The 19,124-nt window shown below is 44.3% G+C and overlaps 1 long non-coding RNA gene across 1 annotated transcript in view; it reads left to right on the forward strand.

Moving 5' to 3' along the window:
* Positions 1–19,124, forward strand: part of LOC136329030 (uncharacterized) — a 73,400-nt gene that overhangs the window by 20,165 nt on the left and 34,111 nt on the right. The gene's annotated exons all lie outside the window — the stretch shown is intronic.

Below are 19,124 nucleotides of genomic sequence, written 5' to 3' on the forward strand. Positions count from 1 at the left end.
CACTTGTCACAATTCAGTTACATAGACTGGGGTGTACACAGTTCTGTGAAGGCAGGGACCATGATTCTATCCATTGCTATAGTCACAGTGCCAGGCACAGAACCTGGCACATGGCTTACAGTAGAAATCCAACACATGAGATGCTGAGTAAAGTCTTTCCTGTTTTCTAAGAATGAGAAGAGCCCAGAGCTAAAAACCAGGTGTTTGAAATCCCCACATTTCTATAGTCAGAGAACTGTAGTTCTGTGGTCATCAGTTACCTGCAGAGTTTTTTTTTAAAGGGGTCATTTCAGCAGAGCCAGCTCTCAAATTGCCCTCATCTCTCAAGCAGCATTATGAGGGCTGGAAGCGGGAGAGATGTTACCTTTGGGGAACCTCTCTCAGAGAAGGGTAGCATTCAATTTAGGGATAATCTTTTGTCTGAAAGTTAGTAAGCCACTAATTCAGAAAGAGCTCCCTGTGCCCAGGTCTGTGGAAGCTTAAAAAAAAAAAAAGGAGTAGGAGGGAAGAGATCACACATCTGATAGGACAAGGATCGTAGGTTTCTCGAACACCATGGTCTCAAGTGAATTCATAAAAGGTGTCTCAGGACTTAAGCTTTCTTGCTAGTATCCCAGAGTAGAGCACTCCTTTTGCCCACCCTTGCCCAGCACATGAGCAGACCCATCCGTGCCTCTCAACAAAGAGTTAACAGATGTGCCCCAGGTGTGAGCCAAGATATGTATGGTATGTCAAAGTACTGGCCTCTGGCAGGTCAGAAATTGCTGCCACCAACGTGGGTAATTCACAAAGGGACTCTTGAATTTTATGAAGGGGCAAGCCAGCATTTCTTGCAGAGCATTTTTGGAAGATTTCATTTCAGCAGAACCAGCTCTCAATTTCAGTGACAGGCATGAAAGGAAACAAACTAGCAAATAAGTTCAGGGAGGAGGGGAGAGGCAGGGGAAAGAAACACCTCACCACTGCACCCCACGCCCCCATCCCAGAGCCTCAGCCCCACCTTAGCTGGAGAGAGGCGCAGAGCTTTGTATTCAATATGAGACAAAAGATGTTCTTACTAACAAGGAAAAGGGGAAATTAGAACACAAAAGAAGTTCTTGGATATAAAATAATTTCACATTTTATTTTTCAGAGTTGAAAAATTTAGAATTTTGTATAAGTAAGAGTTGAAATTAAAAACAGTTAAAATTATTCATTAAAAGGGAAAAGGACTATAAAACTTCCCTTCAGAAAGGAGGTTGCACGTGAGTATTTACTTCCCAGGAAGTCCATTCACCCTCTGCTTATGGCATGTCAAGAAATGGAAATACGAACTCAGTGCTGACACTTCCAGTGGCATTTTGATTCCCATCATTGTACCCTGGCCCTTCTCCAAAAAGCAGAAGGCAGTTGAGTGGACAGAGGACGTCAGTAAGGACATCTTGTAGCTGGACTCCTGGTACATTTGGTTGGATACTTGCATGAGGGTAGGAAGGGGTTTTTCCAATGATACCTCTAGGTCTGTGGTGGCAAACTTTTTTATAAAAACCGCCCACTTTTGCAGTGCTGGTCAACGTGGTCCCTCCCGCCCACTAGTGGGCGTTCCGGCTTTCAAGGTGGACCAATCAAGGCAACGTTTGGTTGCTCCGCTACCCCCACCATGATTGTCCTCTGTCACCTTCTATCTAGTTTCCCCTGTGGCCCTCCCCCATCCCCTCCCCCTCTCCCTCCTTCCCCCCCCCATAACCACCACTCTCTTGTCCATGTCTCCTAGTCTCGTTTTTTTATGTCCCACCAATGTATGGAATCCTGCAGTTCTTGTTTTTTTCTGATTTACTTATTTCACTCCGTATAATGTTATCAAGATCCCACCATTTTGTTGTAAGTGATCCGATGTCATCATTCCCTATGGCTGAGTAGTATTCCATAGTGTATATGTGCCACATCTTCTTTATCCATTCTTCTATTTTTTATTTTTTGCAGTGATTAAAGCCTTTAAGCAAACTCTTGGCCAATACAGCAAGAATCCATAAAAGAGTAATGTCCTTAACATGTTCACCAAGTCCAAGTTGGCCCAACACCATGCCAAATCCCTGAAAAATGCAATCCAACCCCAGTTCAGTCTGTTAGGAGCTGTCACAAGGATTGGGCAGTTTTCATAAAAAAGTTTGCCGACCTGTGGTGGCGCAGTGGATAAAGCATAGACCTGGAAATGCTGAGGTCGCCGGTTTGAAACCCTAGGCTTGCCTGGTCAAGGCACATATGGGAGTTGATGCTTCCAGCTCCTCCCCCCTGTCTCTCTCTCCTCTCTGTCTCTCTCTGTCTCTCTCTCCTCTCTAAAAAAAAAAAAAAAAGTTTGCCATCACGGCTCTAGGCTATCATCCAGTGGTGTGAAGCCAAGGCACTCATAGCTTTCATCGTTTTTCTTTGTGATCAGTAGCATCACTAGGTATACACCAATGTAGAGCCAGCTGGTTTAAACACAAAACTAAAAAGCTTTAGATGCACTCGCCTTTAATAATGTTAGTCCTACCTATAAGCCAAGTTATAAATGACCGGCAGGAACTGTCTTGCTAGTTGTATGTCCCATCAGTATACCAGCAAGATTGGGAATACTAGAGATCATTTGTTCCAGCATTTTTTCAAAGTAAAAAATTGATTTAATGGAAATAAATTAAATGTGTCTTGGCCAGCATTTAAAAAAATTAAATAATAGAAAATATCAGAGTGCATGGCATGTAGTAAGGATAATACTACTTGATGAATTTGCAGTGGCTTGTTTGATTGTATGTTTGTGAGTTTGTATACTGGGACGCAAATGTATTTTTCACTCTGATTTCAGTGAAACTCATGAGTCACTGATTTAGATCTTAGAATCTAGATTGCTGATCGTTTCCTTATGTATTGTAAATTTTGGAACTGAAGCCCAGAATGGTAAAGGCACTTGCCCAAGGGCAATAGGAACCGAGTAGAACTCAGACCTACATCTCAGTCTCCTAGCTAATGTTTTCCCTTCTTCTCACCAGCCCAGAGACAACAGCAATAGTAGTACTTAATATTTAGTGAGTGGTTATATTGTGCCAGACCCTGTGCTAAATATATCACCTTATTTCATAGAGAATGGGGTAAGTTGGCTTTGTGTTTTGCTTCAAGTAAATGTTTCTGGCTAAATGGTCACATACATCAGCGCTGCAGTCCACGGCCAGATTAAATACAGAAGTTGTGAGTAAACACTTAAAGTTTTTATAGCAATTTGTCAGAATAATTTTATGGTTGTTGAATTTAGTAATAAAAACATTGTCTTGCCTTTTATGTCTTAAAATTTTTTTTCTAGCAGTTAATTTTATTGTGTTTTCTAAAAACATTAGTCTATGACAGGTTGGTAATAAGAACAAACTGGCCCTTCACCACAGATAGTTTGCAAAGCAGTGACTTAGACGCAGTAAAATCAACCTCCTTGTCATTTGATGCCTCTTTTCTTCTACTGAAGTGCCAGGTGGTCATAGCTACCCTTGGAAGGGGCAGATTGCTGGATGCCAGTCACCTAATAACAGAGTATCTAGAGTGCCTGGGAGGGGGGGGACTTCCAGTTCTAGAAACAGTTTCCCTTGTGTTGGGAGGGAAGCTGCAGTAACACCAATAAATACCCAGAGCTTTCATTCATGTGCTTTAGAATTTCCAGAAGAGGGATTGATGGGATGTGGGTTCTGCTTTCCCCCTTCTGGGTAGGCAGAAAGTGCTCTTTTTTTTCAAAGCTGTCCCCAAGCGAAAACATCCAACACAGAGCAAATTAAGTTCTCATGCCCCAGGACTCAATCAGAGTGGTCAGAAGCAGGAGGACCATGCTGCAGAGGTCTCTGCGGAAACAGGGCTGACCAACGGGAGCCTGTGCATCTCCTTGACTTAGCAGGCTCGCTCTGTGGGGACAAGCACACTTCATAAATCCTTTCAGACGGCTTATTGGCTGCATCCTCAGATTTGTACGAAGAGCTGTTGTGAGTGAATCAGTGTGCCTTTGTTTGCATCTTCTGGAATTCCAAAGACTGCAGCCAAGGAACTAACAAGGTTGAGCACTGGACTAAGCATTTAATCAGTTGAACGCTTCCTTATGTTTTCCTGGTTTATTCTCATAACAAGTGACCTTAGTCCAACTCTTAGCAACACGTGATTGCGGAATGTTCCCGCCTGAGGAATACTGCCTTGTTTTTTTCATTGTGAGCACATTGAAAATCTCTGAAAATTCAGATGAGTTTGTTTGGACAGTAATAACGTAAGCGAACTATACCTGTTGTGTGCCCAGTGTCTTACATATGTTATTACAAAGTGTCTAAACCACACTGATCAAATGGAGGAAAAAAACTGAGGCTTAGAAAAATTAGGTCACTTACCTGATACAATGAAGTTCAAGCCCTACTTTCTGTGTTTCTAAATTTCCTATAGGTTCTTATCTGCATGCTTGCACAAAGGATTCAATGTGAGAACCCCAAAGTCATGACATTTTCACTTTATCCTTTCTTCCATCTGAAAACAATATCCTTTTGGTTTTGACTCTGAATACACATACCTGTTGACTAATTCAGAAGTGGGATGATGCATTTACTTGTAGGGCCTACATATACACAATGGAATACTACACAGCCATGAAAAAGAAATCTTACCTTTTGCAACAGCATGGATGGACCTGGAGATTATTATGCTAAGTGAAATAAGCCAGGCAGAGAAAGACAAATATCATATGATCTCACTTATATATGGAACCTAATGAACACAATAAACTGAGGCAGGGTCACAAGGAACAGAGGGACAGCTGTCAGAGGGAAGGCGGATGAGGGGACAGGATCAAAGAAGGTGAAGGGATTAGCCAAATTATACATACATAACCCAGAGATACAGATAGCAGGGTAGTGAATCCCAGAAGGAAGAGGGGAGGAGGGAGAAGGAGAGGGTTAAAGGGAGTGAAATGGGAATGGAAAGAAACTTTGCATGGAGAATGGGGGACACAATGCAGGGCATTGAGGGTATATATTGAGTGGGACACTTGAAATCATGTTAACACAATGAATTAAAAATTAAAAAAATTACTGTAGGTCCTGCAAGCCAGAATTCCTCATGAAAATAATAGCTAACATTGAAGACTTTCTACTGAATTTGCCTATGCTGCAACTTTTACCAGCATTGTTGTATTTAATCCTTTCATAGCAACCCCCTCCTCATCCCTATCCCCTCTCCTCCTTTATTTTCCCATAGTGCACTTTACCTAGTATGTTCACACTAACACTTCATTTTACTTACTGTGTTTCTTGCTTCCTCCTCCCCCACTGGAATATAAGCTTCATGAGGACTGTGTGCCTTTTTAGCTCAATGATAGAAGCCCCTAGCAGGTAGAACCTGGTCTGGTACATAATAGGTGCTCAAATATTTGTTGAATGCATGACTGAACAGTCTTTATAGGTAAATATCACATTCAGCCCCATTTTACAGATAAGGAAACTGAGATCCATGGTATTAAATAATGTGTTTACAATGGAAGCATTTTTTTTTTACTTCAAAATTAGTTGTTAAATGTTAGTGGTAATAATAGCTTCCTTTCTCCACTATATTGTTGGGATAAAAATATTAACACACATGCTTGATTAGTGATGTTGCAATAGATAGAGCATCATCAACCTGGAACACTGAGGTACCAGATTTGAAACCCCAAGGCTGCTGGCATGAGCGTGGGTTCATAGGTTTGAGCACAGGTTTGCAGGCTTGAGCACAGGATCATCCACATCGCTAGCTTGAGCCCAAGGTCACTGGCTTGAGCAAGGGGTCACTGGCTCGGCTGGAGCCCGCCAGTCAAGGCACACACAAGAAGCAATCAATGAACAACTAAAGTGAAGCAACTATGAGTTGATGCTTCTCACTCTCTCTCCTCCCTTTGTCTCTCTTTCTCAATCAGCCTGTCTCTCTCCTTCTCTCTCTCTCTCAAAATCAATTTTTTAAAAGGATTTTTTTTTAAAAAGAGAAGGAAAAATTTAACACACAAAAAAGAGGTGGTTTGGCACTTCAGGTATCCTCCTTAGAGTGGATAAGTAGCACATAATTGTTGAATACTTATGTTGGACCTCTTATCTACAGTAGTAACTATAACTAACATTAAATTTAAAATGATCTTTTTCTTCTCTCCTGTTGCAGTGACCCCAAGATAACACAGTGAAGGAAAAGGTTCACACGAGTGCTGTTGGGGCAGTGTGGGCCTCGCATGAGATAGGATTTGAGAACTGAACTTGAGAGATGTCTAGTGCATCCTATCCTCTAGCCCAGGGGTCGGGAACCTATGGCTCGCGAGCCACATGTGGCTCTTTTGATGGCTGCTTCTGGCTCGCAGACAAATCTTTAATAAAAAATATAACAACGTTAAAAATATAAAACATTCTCATGTATTACAATTCATTCATTTCTTATTGCTCATGTTCATGGTTGCAGGTGGCTGGAGCCAATCACAGCTGTCCTCCAGGACAACACCAAATTTTTATTGGATAATGCGTAATGTACAGGGGTCATTGTATGGCTCTCACGGAATTACATTTTAAAATATGTGGTGTTCATGGCTCTCTCAGACAAAAAGGTTCCCGACCCCTGCTCTAGCCCCTATACCCCCAGAGCCAGACTTTGGGACTTAGGTCCTACTTCATTGGACAGCCTGTTCCACTGATGGACAGCTACATTGTCATTGGGTCACTGCATTGTCAGAAAATGTTTTGTATTGAGCTGAAATTTATCCCCAGGTAACTACTACAACTACTACTTCTTCTCCTTCTCCTTCTCCTCCTCCTCCTCCTCCTCCTCCTCCTCCTCCTCCTCCTTCCTCCTTCTCCTCCTCCTCCTTCCTCCTTCTCCTCCTGCTCCTCTTTTCTTCTTCCTCTTACTCCTCCTCCTCCTCCTCCTCCTCCTCCTTCTTCTTCCTCCTCCTCCTGCTCAGTATATAAAACAGTATATAAAACACTGTTCTGAACACTTTATATACTACTATTTAACTTTCTGAACAACCGTATTAGTAGGTATTATTAAACTCTATTTTACACTTGCGACTGAGATTAGGAGGGATTAATGTGTTTAAGATCACAGAATTTGTAATTGGTGGAGCATGGATATGAATCTGTATTTGACTCTGAATCCCAAGCATGATAAGATGCATTTCGAGGAGTTACAAAGAGGATAAGCTTAGCTCTCTAAGGCTCCTCTTTACATTCACTTTGAAAAACATGCACAGGAAGATATTTTAAAGGAGTTTGATATCTTCTTCCTATTCTTTGAAGAAAGAAAAGAGGATCCAAATCATGATGTGCCTATTCTGAGCCATCTGGTTTTTTTGTTTTGTTTTTTTTGTTTGTTTGTTTTTTACAGAGACAGAGAGAGAGTCAGAGAGAGGGATAGACAGGGACAGACAGACAGGAACAGAGAGATGAGAAGCATCAATCATCAGTTTTTTGTTGCGACACCTTAGTTGTTCATTGATTGCTTTCTCATATGTGCCTTGACCACAGGCCTTCAGCAGCCTGAGTGACCCCTTGCTCGAGCCAGTGACCTTGGGTTCAAGCCGGTGAGCTTTTGCTCAAACCAGATGAGCCTGCGCTCAAGCTGGTGACCTCGGGGTCTCAAACCTGGGTCTTCCGCACCCCAGTCCAACGCTCTATCCACTGCGCCACCGCCTGGTCAGGCTGAACCATCTGTTTCTTTTTTTCTTCTTTTTTTCTTTTTTCTTTTTTTTTGTATTTTTCTGAAGTTGGAAACGGGGAGGCAGTCAGACAGACTCCCGCATGTGCCCAACCGGGATCCACCTGGCATGCCCACCAGGGGGCAATGCTCTGCCCATCTGGGGTGTTGCTCTGTTGCACCAGAGCCATTCTAGCGCCTGAGGCAGAGGCCATAGAGCCATCCTCAACGCTCATTGTAATCATCTTCCCTCTCTTCTCCTGCCCAGCATGTGCAAACTTAGTCACTTACCAAGTTACCTAAGTGGAAACGGAGGACAAAACCCTTACCAAATTAGATGATCATCGATTCATTATCAAAGGTTTCCTGTATTCATAGCTTTGGGCCAAGATTCAGCCAGGGAAGCACAATAAGAAGGTGGCAGAAGTTAGAATTCAGTTTAGATGTGGCCGATTGTGCCTCTTCCCTCTCCAGTTGTTCGACCCCATCCAGGAATTCATGGTGTGTGCAGCACCTGGTCATTTAGTGATGAGATACTTGAAGGTTGTGATCCGTCAGCTTTTAGACTGAATTAACTTATTTTGCCAAATTGTAGCTACAGAAATTACTTATGTAAGGACCACTAGTAGGAATCTTGCCAAATCATATTACTACTCATTGCATCTATGTAGAACATAAGTGTTGACAAAAATGCTTTTTACTTACATTATACCATTTGTTCATCCCAATAACCTGGTGATGTAGGCTGGGTATGGGCTCATCACCCAATTTTACAAACAGGGAATCAGAAACACAGAGAGACAAAGAGACTTGCTCAGGACCTCACCATCTCTGAAGGGCAGAATCAGACACAGCCTGTTCAAACTGGGAATCTTGCACTTGGACTGTGCTATCCCTTTTCACTCCTCTTCTGCGTTGTACACCAAACCCCTTGTACATCTCGGCCCCTGCCATTGGCCTGCTAGCTATGAACCGTCGCCACCTCAGAAGAAACTGAGCTAGACCAAGAACTGCTCTTTTGTTAGCGACAGAGAGAGAGAGAGAGAGAGACAGAGAGACAGAGACAGAGACAGAGAAGGACAGGCAAGGATACACAGACAGGAAGAGAGATGAGAAGCATCATCTTATAGTTGTGGCACCTGTTGTTTGTTAAGAACTGCTCTTTTTCTTCAGGCTTCACTTCCCGAACCATGTGGTTGCTCTGACTTTCCATAAAACAGATGCGATGGTTTGCGGGTTGTCATCAATCTTCACTGTCACTTGAGAGTCCTGTGACTTTCTGAAGCACCAAGCTGTCATCAATTTTTTTTTTCCACCTAGGCAAGTATATTAACCCTAAAGTCACACTAACCATTTGAAAAACTCCCACCTCTGCTTCATTTTTCTAAGGTGGACAATGAGCTGAGAAAGTGCCCTGAAAGCCAAGGCTTTCCTGAGGGTTTGGCTCAAAGAAGAACATCTGATCTAATACTTACTCTGCCTTGGCCTCTACACCACCCAGCTCAGAGAAAGCCTGCTGACCACCTCCACCCCCAGCCCTGTCCCTGTCTCTAATCCCCAGCAATCACTAATCTAACCTCCCTTTCTAAACTATTGTTTCAAATATATTATAGAATCATATACGTAACCTCTTGCAACTGGCTTTTTCCGACTCAGAGTAATTCCTTGCATTAAAATTTTTTAAATTATTATTTAGTTTTAATTACTTCTTAAGAATTTACCTAGGTTTTTGTTTGTTATTTTCTTTCAACAAATATTATTGTGTTTATTATATGATAAGCACCAAGATGTTTTGTTTTTGGTTAACCAAAATCCGTAACCAGGGCTACTTCCTAGCCAGGAGAACTTCTGGATTGCTTATCTTTCTGACACCCTATATCATCACCTTTAGAATGAGCATAATAATTAGATCTTTATATTAGTCTGACTTCTTAAAAGTTTTAAATATCTTTTTTTTTATTTTTATTTTTTATTTATTCATTTTTTTTTAGAGAGGAAGAGAGAGAGAGACAGAGGAGAGAGAGAGAGAAGGGGGGAGGAGCTGGAAGCATCAACTCCCATATGTGCCTTGACCAGGCAAGCCCAGGGTTTCGAACCGGCAACCTCAGCATTTCCAGGTTAACACTTTATCCACTGCGCCACCACAGGTCAGGCAAGATTTTATTTTTATTTATTCATTATAGAGAGGGCAGAGAGAGAGAAAGAGAAGGGGAGAGGAGCAGAAAGCATCAACTCCCATATGTGCCTTGACCAGGCAAGCTCAGGGTTTTGAACCGGCAACCTCAGTGTTTCCAGGTTGACACTTTATCCACTGCGCCACCACAGGTCAGGCGACTTCTTAAAAGTTTTAAGGAGAAAAAAAATCCATATTCTCTTCATTAATGGAGCCTTATTGTACAGATGAAGACAATGTCTTCTTTAGCCACAGAGTAACTTTAAGTCCCAGTACTTCAAGGATTGGGATAAACAGTAGTCCTTGAATATGATTTTGGGGGGAAAGACATTAGATTCAGTGAGACACCTTTTCTATGACCCCGGTCATTCCTACTGTCCAGAAGAAAGGATCTGGCTCTTTCCAATAGAAGGGAACCTGTAATGGGCCCATACAAAACCCCTTAAAGAGATTGTTTTCTCTCATGGCCCTCTTGTAGACTCACTAGGAAACTAGTGTCTCTGTAATCTAGAAATCTATAAACCTCTGTCTGGTCATCAGTCAGAGCCAGCCAAAAATAGAGGTTGTCTTGGGAGGTGATAGCCATGTCACTGGAGGTATCAGGGTAAGGACTCCTTAGCAAATAAGGGACTAAAGGGAGGCAGTACAACCCAACCCTAGTTTAGTCTTTTGTAGATGAAGGGCAGAATTTATTTTAACCTGCATAGTAAAAAATGAAAAGTCCCGATTCAGTCAATGTTCTCAGGAGGAGATCTGGATTTGAAAAGTCTGGGGCTTAATGGACCCCACCCTCCCAATCAGAGAGGAGAACTGTTTCACAGGGTTCTTATGAGGAGCAAAATGCAATGGCCAAGAACACCTTTGGCTGACTGTAAAGCCCCATACAAGCACTAGTAATTTCACAAAGTCACCTGATGTAATATGCTTTTGAGTTACATGCCACTGGAAAGGAGACTTCTCTCTGTGTGTGTGCATGTGTTTGTGTGTATGTGTGTGTATGTTTTAAATAAAAGAGCCTGGTTTGTCATAACTAGGCATGTTAAACAGGAAAATGAAAAAATAATCTACATACATATATTTGCTTGTGTTTCTGAAAGGAGACAGTAGAGTTCAGTACAGAGCTGGAAACAAGGGCTCTGGTGCCGGTGAATGTCTGTGGGCAGGAACTTGCAGGCTCAGATGTTAGTTTCTGGGTTCCTTGTGATAAGAGTTACAAAATGGCCAACAGATAGGAACAAAGGTCAATCACCAAGTGCATATCCAGGGTCCTGGGCTGTGATATGGCATCTAAAACAAACAAATCACTGAAAGCTTGTAAGTTCTGGCTCCTTCCTCTGACTCCACGTTTGAGATGCAGAAAAGAACTCAAAACTACATCTTTGTCTATTTAATCTAACCGTTTCTTGCCTTTTAAACTTTCAAAAGAAGACCTTTTAGATTAGACTCGGACTGGGGAAAGGAGAGGATCCGCCACCTGGGATGAGCCCATCCCCCTTGAACACTGTGAATAGCTTGTTCCGTTTGCAGAGGTCTTCACCTTGGTAATGAGAACCTGCTGGCTGCCACTGACCCCGTGCTGAAGCGAGGTCTTCAGGAGCACAGAGGGAAGTCCGTGCCTCTCAGTCCCTGAGCAGCCCAGCTCTGCCTGGCATCACTGGGCACTGACACTCCAGGAGCTCCTGAGACCAGGTCACAGACCTTCATTTTCCATGATGAGTCCTCCTGTCTTGATTTTGTGGATCTGTGACAGGACTAGCAGTAGTAAGACATATCTTGGCATTTCTTCACCCCCAACCCAAGTCTTGAGTTCCTCTTCCCCTACTGTGCTCCTTTTTATCCCAGGAATTGCCATATATTCTTGTCATTCATGATTTTTCTGTCAGCCCTACAAAAATATGAGCTCCTACAGTGCAGGGACTATGTCTTTTTTATTAAAATGGGGGAGGTCATTGTGGACTGTCCCGGTGGTCAACGTAATCATGGAGTTCTTATAAAAGGGAGGCAGAGGGTCAGAATCAAAGGAGACATGATGACGGGAGTAGTGGTCAGAGTGACATGGCAGAGTCAAGGAATGCAGGCAGCTTCTAGAAGGTGGAGAAAGGCAGAGTGGGTTCCCTTCAGAGCCCCCGGAAGGAGCACATCTTTGCCGACACCTTCATTTTAGCCCTTTCAGGACCATTTCAGATTCCTGACCTCTGGAACTATAAGATAATAAATTTGTATTTTTAAAATGTTTTATTGAATTGATTGGGGTGATGCTAGTTGATAAAATTACATAGGTTTCAGATGCACAGCTCTATCATACATCAACCGTATATTGTATTGTGTGTTCACCACCCAAAGTCAAGTCTTTTTCCATCACCATTTTATATGTGTATTTCTCAAACTGCTAAATTGGTGATAATTCATTCCAGCAGCAATTGGAAACTAATATATAGGCTGAGCTGGGGGAGGGAGCAGAAGGAACCTCAGTAAAGACCCTAACAGAGAACATGAACCTGGAAAAGAAATGGCCATGTGGCAGTAGTTCAGTCAGCACACAAAGAGACCTGCTCAGCTGAATCACCATAGATCATTAATGAGATCAGAGTTGGTTAATAGCTCAGTATTTGGGAGGCTGCTTCTAGCCTCCCAAACAGTGAGTGCCTCTCATGACTTGGGAGAAATCACAATAGACCTTGGTCAGTCAGACCTGCAATTGAATTATTTGCCACGCATGGCTGTGGGATCTTAAACAGGTTATGTAACCTCTCCAAGTAACAGTTTTCTTATCTGAAAACTGGAATAAATCTGTTTCTTAAGTAGGAGGTTGCTGTGAGGATTAGATAACACAAGTAACATGGGGAACATAATGCCTGTCACATAGTAAACAATAATTGGTTTCTGTTACTAAAAATATTCATACAAGCTTAGGAACCCTTATAAGAAAAGTGTTTGAGGCATCCATATACTTCACACTGACTAGATCGTATATAGAGTCAATGTAAGCTCTGGAAACAAAAGTCAAAGAACAACTAGGATGATTGAAAGACCTCAAATCAGGTCAGATAAAAAATAATGTCCAAAGGAATGGGGAGGTTTGATATGAAGCTATTTAAAATAATTGAGGAGTAGCTGCATAATTTGTGGGGTCCAATGAAAGAGTGGGTTCTCTACTTCAAAACATTATGGCCTGACCAGGCGGTGGCACAGTGGATAGAGTGTTGGACTGGAATGCAGAGGACCCAGGTTCGAGACCCCGAGGTCGCCAGCTTGAGCGCTGGCTCATCTGATTTGAGCAAAGCTCACCAGCTTGGACCCAAGGTCACTGGCTTGAGCAAGGGGTTATTCGGTCTGCTGTAGCCCCATGGTCAAGGCACATATGAGAAGTCAATCAATGAACAACTAAGGAACTGCAACAAAGAATTGATGTTTCTCACCTCTCTCTCTCCCTTCCTGTCTGTCTGTCCTATCTGTCCCTCTCTCTGACTCTCTCTGTCTCTACCACAAAAAAAAAACAAACCCAAAACCATTATGAAGAATTTCAAGATAACAGTGGTTCTTCTAAGCACAGGGCCCTGTGCACAGTTTACATACCCAGGAAGCCAGTCCTTATCATGTAAGAAGTGATAGATTCACTCTGTGAGGTAAGGGTGACAGCAGCAGCTAGATCAACAAGTTCAAATCCTTGAAAGATGATGACATGGACAGCGGGGACCATGATCAGAATGAAGAAAACAATATGTAGAATGATCATGGGAAGGAAAAAATGGAATAAGTCACATCAGAGCAACAGAAGAGGAAGACTATTGTGTCTGGACCAGCAGAGCATCCCTGCAGCACAATTACGTTTGTTGGTACTCTAGGGGAGCCTGGTTGTCCCACCAGCACACAGAGCTGTGAACAGCATATCACACAGATTGGCACCTTGGCCTCTCTGGAACATTTCTGGAATCTTTACAGCTACATAGTACCTCCCTAGAATCTGACAGGGCACAGTGACTTCTGTCTCTTCAATGAGAGAATTAAACCTGTGTGGGAGGGAATTAGCAAATAAAAATTGTGGCAAGTAGATTATTTGGCTTGTGAGAGCTTGGTATGTTATTGGGAGGATGGAGGATGTCATGCTGGTCATGTTGGGGAACAGTTCATGGTTGGTGTGGGGAAAACAGCTGTGTTAGGCTTGCTTGCTGGTTTACTGGCTGCTAGCACTTCATGCAATTAGTGTATGAGCACGTGGCAAAAAGTCACGTGCGTGTCTCTGTGAAAAGCTATGGTAGCTTTCCCTCGGGGGCGATTCTCCCAGATCACTCTTCCACCACTCTGAGGTGTGGTTTTCCTGATCCTTTGCCCTCCACTGTGAAAAGCAGGTTTTCCTTTGTTTATTTTCTCACCTGTTTTTGCAAGCCTCCAACAAACTGGTATGGCCCAATGCTTTCTGGCTCCACAGTTGCTCTACTGTCTGCTTGAATTCCATGCAAACCTGCCTAGCCTCACCCACCAGCATTACATCTAGCATAGTGTCAGGATTGGTATCAGATTGGTATGGAGCTGCCAAAACCGTTCAAGGGTGGGGTAGAGGAGTGGTCATTGTTCTTCAGTGTCTGTTTCCCTGTGGCTGTCCTTTTGGGGGCTGGAGGCTGAGTGTTTTTTACAGCCCTGTGAGAAGAAACAGAGATCTTTGCGAGAGGCTGCCCAACATCGAAAACTCCAGGATGGGCTGCAGACTGAGTACCAGCAATGGTATGAGCTGGAACAGTCGCTGGAGAAGGAGTTGCAGATTCAAGAACTGCAGGTCAGGCTATAGGTTGAGAACCAGCGACAGCTTGAACTGAAACTAGTGCTGGAGAATGAAGCTGACCACGCTTGAGAGCTGCAGTGTGAGCTGTTGGTGAGAGCTGCCGGCTGAACACCAGCAGCACCTGGAACTGGAACGGTCTCTGGAAAAGGAATTATGGGTTTATGAGCTGCAATTTGCCCTGGAAGCTGAACATTGGCAGTGACAGTTGTAAGAGAAACAACTGCAGGTTTAAGTGTTCGAATCTCAGCTTTGGGCCGAGAGCCGGCAGCCACAAGAGCTGAAGTGACTGCTGAAGGAGCAGCATCTGTACTGGTGGAGTGGTTCTGAGTCAGTGGGAGCAGGTGTTTCCACCTCCTCCTCTTCTGAGAAAGAGGTTTGGGCTGAAACTGCCATCCACAGACTCAGAGTGTGGCCAGTGGTCACCCAGAAGGTAAAAACCCAGCAGCCAAGAGCACCTCAGGGGCGAGCACAACCCCCTCTGCAGGTAATGGAGCACTCTGTGGTCCAGCCCTACACCCCTACAGAGCTTATGGAGTTGAGGGAGCAATTCAGGCAGAAACCCACCAAGACCAAGGTGGCCTGGTTGCTGTGGTTGTGGGACATAGGGGTGGATGACATCATGCTCTCCAGAATAGAGATGGAGAAATTGGCCACCATTACCACACACTCCTCCCTGAGGCAGCATCTTCAGAACTGCTGTGATAACCCATAAAACCATACTCTATTAGAGTGGGTGATGGCTGCCATTCATACAGTCTGGCAGAATGCTGGGACTTGCTGGGGGCAGTGAGATGGTCACAGACATATACGGACCTGCTCCAGATTGTTCAGGAACTAGATATGTATACTGCTTTCAACCTGAGGTCCCTTGGGCCAGATGAGGAAGTGTTTATGGGAGGGATGAGGGACCTTATTCTCTGTAGCACCCTGTCAGCCCTTTTTGAGTCACTAGTGTCTATCTTGAGCCCCTATGTGGGGCAGCCCATTAACGCAGTTACCCAGGTGGTAGCAGATTTGGGGAGCTGGAGGCAGCATGGAATCAAAGCTGTGAGGGCTGCTGCCTATGCTGCCCCCCCACCCTGACTAACAAGAGAAATGGGCCTGTAAAGCTTACTCAAACACAGATGTGGGTAGATTTGATTATAGCTGGGCAGATAGGGAGAAATGAGATGGCAAGCCTAATAAAGTTCTTTTGAAGCTTTGGTAGCAGCTTAAACCAGAACAGAGGTTCCAGCCGCTGAGATGAACAGCCCCAGTAGCTACCAATAAAACGGTTGGTGTGCAAATCGCATGGTTATAAGATTATATGATGGAGACAGCTGAGGGAGAGGAGGACCCCGAAGACACGTTGTTCCAGTTTGAATAGGGGGAAGGCCGAGGGACCCCTCTAACAGGGACAGGTGGTACCAGAGGCCCCATGTGGAACTGGCAACCCACTGGTCCCCTTTTAATGTACAATGTGTGTTGGCCTTGGTGGAGACAGGTGCAGAATGTCCCCTCCTCTATGGGAACCCAGAGCAGTTCACTGGGACCCCAGTGGCCATTGACAGTTATAGGAAGCCAAACTCTTCAGGTGAAGCCAATAACTATTCCATTGGGGATAGGAAGACTGCCTCCTAAGCCATACAAGGTATATGTATCTCCTATTCCTGAATATATTTTGGGGGTAGATGTCTTGCAAGGACTGTGTTTGGAAACCACAGCCAGGGAGTTTTGCCTATAGGTCCGGGTCATGAAGGCAATGTTTTGCAGGGACACTCAGCACATTCCCCCATGCAATTACCTGTTCCTGGCATGTGAGTAGCATGAAGCAGTACCACCTGCCAGGCAGTTATGAAGAAACCACAGGGATGATCCTTGAACTAGAAAAGGTGGGAATCATCAGCTGGCACACAGCCCTTACAACTCTCCGATATGGCCTGTGTGCAAATAGAAGGATCCTGGTGAATGACAGTAGATTACAGAGAACTTAATAAAGTTATTCCCCTTTGCACGCTGCTGTTCTCTTGATAGCTAATCTGATGGATCAGCTAAGCCATGAGTTGGGGACATACTACTTTGTGGCAGATTTAGCTAACGCTTTTTTTTCTATTGATACAGCTACAGAGAGTCAAGACCAATTTGCCTTCACTTGGGAAGGGAGACAATGGACCTTTACAGTGTTACCCCAGGGCTATTTGCATAGCCCCACCTTGTGCCATGGGCTGGTGGCTGCTGACCTGGCTAAATGGCAACAGCCAGAGGCAGTTCATATGTACCATTATATCAATAATATGCTAACAAGTGACTCTCTTCCAGAACTGGAGCAAGCATTCCCTACCCTGCTGTACCATTTGAAAGTGTGTGGCTGGGCAGTCAACGAGGGTAAATTACAAGGACCTGGGTTATCTGTTAAGTTCCTGGGGGTTGTCTGGTTGGGTAACACAGAAGTTATCCCTGACAGAATTATAAATAAGATCCAAGTGCTACCTGTGCCCACCATGGTAAAGCAGTTACAGGAATTCCTAGGTCTGTTGGGGTACTGGCAAGTATTTATACCCAATTTGGCTCCGTTACTGTGCCCCTTATATAACCTTATCCAGAAGGGGGTTTGCTGGGTCAAGACAACATACCCTATTGCAGGATGGGTGAGAGATTGGGCGACCAAACCACGTAGTGGTATGGCCCAAATGATCACCCTGGCCAAGTGGGGTGCACATTTGCAACAATGCTGTGCTCTTAGCACCAGCCCTTTGAGGGCAGAACTGCAGGAAATCTTGGGTCCAGTCCCCTATGTGACCTTAGAGTCAGGTGTAGCTGGGGCTCTGGAGGCAGAACCTGAAGTCAGTTCCTACCATGATGGACAGGCACCCATTTCTGGTATGGGTGGTATACTGAGGATGCCTGGCATACTGATGGTTCCAGCAGGGGCCAACCTGTCAAGTGGATGGCCAGAGCCTTCCATTCAGCCACTGAGACTATTTGGATGGACACACGTACAGGCCAGAGCAGCCAATGGGTTGAATTAAGAGCCATATGGCTAATTGTCCATAATTAACCTTCACCTCTGGTGAGTTGCACCAACAGCTGGGCTGTCTATCATGGACTCGCCCTTTGAATTGCTACTTGGCACATTAACCAGTGGATTGTAATACATCATCCGCTATGGGGTCAGGCCATGTGGCAGGACTTATGGGAAATAGGACACCAGAAGCAGGTGACAATATATCATGTCACAGGGCATGCCCCTCTAGCCGATCCAGGGAATGATGAGGCAGACACACCTTGGCAAAGGTGTGATGATTGGAGACTGTGCCTGCAGGTGATGTGGCATGGTGACTCTCCTCGCATCTGATCAATGTGAGACAGAAAACTATGTGGGCTACGGTTAAGGCATGGAATTTCCCTGTGTCTTATGCAAAGATACTTGCAGCTTGCAAACAATGTACAGTGTGTTCCAAGGAGCACCCTCAAAGACAACTGGTGTCACCTGGACAGATCCAGAGAGGTCATATTCCACTGACACAGTGGCAGATAGACATCATTGGACCCTTACCAAAGTTGGACAGGTACCAGTATGCAGTCACCTGTGTAGATACTGCCACTGGTCTGCTTGCTGCTTACCCCACCTGTAACCCAGACCAAAGGGCAGTCATACAGGCTCTGGACTGAGTGTTGTGTATGGGTGGCCACTAGTCCTTGAAAGTGACAACATTACCTACTTCACTGGTTCTATGGTGAAGCAATGGCTCAAGACCTGGGGGTGGATTGTAAGTACCATGTTCCCTACCTCCCACAGGCCACTGGTATCACTGAGTGGTATAATGGACTACTAAAGCAGGGACTGTGACAGGAGGGGGGCACAAGCTCCCTTACTGGATGAACACACTGCCTATGGATGGTACCCTGGAATTTATTTATTTATTTATTTATTTATTTATTTATTTATTTATTTTATTTTATTTTTTTTGTGACAGAGAGTGGACCAGATAAACAGGAAGGAAGAGAGCTGAGAAGCATCAATTCTTCGTTGCGGCACCTTAGTTGTTAATTGGTTGCTTTCTCGTATGTGCCTTGACTGGGGGGCTACAGCAGACCGAGTGACCCCTGGCTCAAGCCAGCGACCTTGGGCTCATGCTGGTGAGCTTTACTCAAACCAGATGAGCCCGTGCTCAAGCTAGTGATCTTGGGGTCTCGAACCTGGGTCCTCTGCATCTCAGTCTGACACTCTATCCACTACGCCACTGCCTGGTCAGGCAGTACTCTGGATTTTTCAGAGGCCTCAATGGGGAAGCCCAGCTCTGGTGGGGGCCCTGCTGGTAGTGCCTGAGAGTTTTCATTATTATGGATGTCTGTGCATCCAGGAAAAGCTTTTTGTTGGAGAGTCCTAGAATAGCTGTAAGTGCTGTCTTCTAACTCTGCCATTAAATGATTGGGACATTTTGTTTATTTTGCTCTTCTCTTCCCCTGAGCCCATCATTTTCTGAAAACGTTTCACAGATTTTGTATCATGTC

This window comes from Saccopteryx bilineata, chromosome 3 (assembly GCF_036850765.1).
Source record: "Saccopteryx bilineata isolate mSacBil1 chromosome 3, mSacBil1_pri_phased_curated, whole genome shotgun sequence".
Lineage (NCBI taxonomy): Eukaryota > Metazoa > Chordata > Mammalia > Chiroptera > Emballonuridae > Saccopteryx > Saccopteryx bilineata.